Raw genomic sequence first — 3,646 nt, forward strand, 5'->3', positions numbered from 1 at the left:
AATTAATGCAAAACGGTGTTTAGAAATACCTTGCAGGGCTCTGGGTAAAGAGCAGGGGGGAGTGGGACTAATTGGAGAGCTCGTTCAAAGAGCCGGCACAGGCACGACGGGCCGAATGGCCTCTTTCTGTGCAGGAGGAAAAGTGAAACGCAAGCAATGAACTTACAATGATTCCAGCCCGGCTATAAGGTTCAAATATAACTGCATACAAATGATTTTTAAAAAGAGATCACTCCAGAAACGATAGGCGTTCGATGGAAAAAAAGCAAAACAAAAGATCTATATAGAAATCAAATACTTCAGCTGAACAAAGCAGGACTACAGTGTGTTCTGCTGATGTGTTTAATTGCAGACAAAAGCCTTCTCTGCGTAATTCATTATACCGAGTATAAATACGGCAGCAATATTCAGATCATACCATAGCGAGAGAGAAGCAGAACAAGTGTCGCCCAGTCACAAGCAAAATGGGAAAGGTAAGTTGTTATTTAGTGAGTAGCTCTCTCGCTTGAGTCAGGAGGTTGTGGGTTCAAAGCCGAGTCCAGTGACTAGCACACATAATATAGGCTGACCCTCCCTGTGTTAGTACTGAGGGAGCGCCGCACTGTCGGAGGGGCAGTACTGAGGGAGCGCCGCACTGTCGGAGGGGCAATACTGAGGGAGCACCGCACTGTCGGAGGGGCAGTACTGAGGGAGCGCCGCACTGTCAGAGGGGCAGTACTGAGGGAGCACCGCACTGTAGGAGGGGCAGTACTGAGGGAGCGCCGCACTGTCGGAGGGGCAGTACTGAGGAAGCGCCGCACTGTCGGAGGGGCAATACTGAGGGAGCACCGCACTGTCGGAGGGGCAGTACTGAGGGAGCGCTGCACTGTCAGAGGGGCAGTACTGAGTGAGCACCGCACTGTCGGAGGGGCAGTACTGAGGGAGCGCCGCACTGTCGGAGGGGCGGTACTGAGGGAGCGCCTCACTGTCGGAGGGGCGGTACTGAGGGAGCGCCGCACTGTCAGAGGGGCAGTACTGAGGGAGTGCTGCACTGTCGGAGGGGCAATACTGAGGGAGTGCTGCACTGTCGGAAGGGCAGTACTGAGGGAGCACCGCACTGTCGGAGGGGCCGTCTTTGGGATGAGACGTTAAACAGAGGCCCCGTCTGTCCTCAGGTGGGAAGAAGAGATCCCATGGCCACTATTTCTCCGAACTGTCCACGCCGCACAAATTTGCCTCCTTTTTAAAAAAAAATCATTCTGAGCTATGGGCGCATCTGACAAGGCCAGCATTTATTGCCCATCCCTAATTTTCATTGAGAAGGTGGTGGTGAGCCGCCATCTTGAACCACTGCAGTCCGTGTGGTGAAGGTGCTCTCACAGTGCTGTGAGGTCGGGAGTTCCAGTATAGGTCCTATTGGGACAAAGGAGTGCGCAAGTAAGTAATATATTGATAACCGGGTTGGGAATGTCAAAGCACTGGATCATCCCATCTTCCCAACCTTGGGGCAATGATGTGGACATAGGGCAACTGACATGCAGGGAGAGAAAAATTAGGAAACTTTCGAGAACAGTTAACTCCAAGTCATTTAAAAAGAATTCCTGGTTGGAATACTGCTTGTTTTCCATCATAGATCATTTTCTACGAGGACCGAAACTTTCAAGGCCGTCACTATGAATGCTCCAGTGACACCCCAGACATGCAGAGTTATTTCAGCCGCTGCCACTCCATCCGTGTGGAGAGTGGTATCTGGGTGATTTACGAGCGCCCCAACTATCTGGGATACATGTACATTTTAAGGAGGGGCGAGTACTCGGACTATCAGCGTTGGATGGGCTTCAATGACAACGTCAGATCCTGTCGCATGGTCCGCCAGGTCAGTCTCAATAATGCATCAAAAATCTTACGTTTGCACGCATCTCCTGTTTACAAAACTGTATTTTCTTCTTGTCCTGTTTTTGCCACATTTTTGTGTCAAATGTTTCATTGGAAATTCCTAAGTCCACATTTATAATTGAGAATGCCTATGTAAACCCGTCACACTGCAGTTCCACCCTCCTGCCAGTGTTGGCGCTGTAGCCTGTGTCCAATCAACTTCGCGTCCCAAATTGCCGTTACTTTTGCTGTTTAACTATAAATAACATCAATCGAAGTATATAAAAATACAGACAGAATGTACGACTTTAAAAGGGGGACTGGATTATGTCTGTGCACCTTGGCCCAATTATCTCCCATCCTCTAGTCCGCTTCACCTGAAGATCTTGACTCCTCGCCACACCACAGAAGATTAACTCGTAGTTCTAAGATTTCCAAACCCGTTCTAAAAATACAAACGTGCATCATAACATTATCCCGTGTGCCAAAATAAGGTCAGGATGTATTAACTAACACTGCCGGAGCATGGGGATTATTTGATGATTTCGGATTGTCGGGGGAAAAAAAATCAAAACTAATCTGCAGAAATATTATTCAGTGAGCGAGTGGTCAATCTTTGGAACAGGCTCCCTCGGGAGATGGTGGAAGCAGTTAGTAATAATTCATTCAAATTAGATAGATTTTAGAAAATAACACTTTGGGACACAGTATGTGAGTAATTTGAGACATGACGTGTGGAGCTCGGGGGGAGCAGGTGACTTTGGACCTCTGGTTCCCAAAGGCTCTCCGCCACTGGGGGTTTTCCTCGCCCCGTGACTGGGTCTGTTGTAGACTCATTGATAGAGATTGATCGCCGTGATTAGTAACCAACTCCATTATCGTTGGATCGTGCGCCTACCGGGATGGTAGAAGGCGAACTCGATAGACCCTGGTATTTTAATCGTCCAGCAACTCCTATGGTGTATGATATGAAATCCAAATTCACCAGCAAAATAAGGTAACAATGGTGTTTAGTGGGAGGTGGGGAGGACTTCCTCCTCTAACCGCTTCCTCCTGTTCTTCAACTGGGTGAAGAGGTGGGAGGAGAGAAGCCCTGCTCGACTCTCCCTCCAATTCTTATTCCTTCTTCATGAACTAGTGCGACACCTCCTCCTGCCAGTACAGCTGCCAGATACACACCAACGCTCTCCTACTCAACCCCATTCTGTTTAATCAAAATATATATCATGTATAATTCCACTGTTTCTTCTCAGCCAAGTGGAGGCTCCTACAGCATAAGGATCTACGAGAGATCCGAGTTCGAAGGTCAGATGATGGAATTCATGGACGACTGCCCAAACGTCTACGATCGCTTCCGCCACCGTGAGGTGTACTCCTGCAATGTGATGGACGGAGCCTGGGTCTTCTACGACCAGCCCAGCTACAGAGGAAGGCAGTACCTGCTGGAACCCAGGGAGTACAGGAGATACAGCGACTGGGCCGCCATCTCTCCCATGGTCGGGTCTTTCCGCCGCATCGTGGATTTCTAAAGTCAATTATAAATAAATAAATCAGTGGCAAAATAAGATGGTGTCAATGTCTTCATTTCAGCTACTAAAATACATAGTTGACGAGGGTTGAAAGTGGGGGTCTCATCAATCGTAATTGGAGGAGTTTTACAGACAGGTTCAAGATCAGAGTAAGCTTGTGCTGCAGGAGATGCCATTTGTGCTGGGCGCCAGTTCTCGTGCCCTCTGAATTGGTACAAATCGATGACCTGGTAAGTTTTGGGACCGAGTGATGCAGTGGGATC

General features: G+C 48.7%; 1 pseudogene across 1 annotated transcript; it reads left to right on the forward strand.

The window, feature by feature from the left end:
* The first annotated feature begins 464 nt into the window (after positions 1-464).
* LOC147097132 (gamma-crystallin M2 pseudogene) lies at positions 465-3,432 on the forward strand (annotated as a pseudogene). The gene is made up of 3 exons (XR_015074437.1): positions 465-473; positions 1,613-1,855; positions 3,108-3,432. The product of XR_015074437.1 is annotated as a gamma-crystallin M2 pseudogene (transcript).
* The last annotated feature ends 214 nt before the right edge of the window (positions 3,433-3,646 follow it).

Source organism: Somniosus microcephalus, chromosome 33 (genome assembly GCF_052327205.1).
Source record: "Somniosus microcephalus isolate GS21.2 chromosome 33, FLI_Smic_1.0, whole genome shotgun sequence".
NCBI classification, from domain to species: Eukaryota; Metazoa; Chordata; class Chondrichthyes; order Squaliformes; family Somniosidae; genus Somniosus; species Somniosus microcephalus.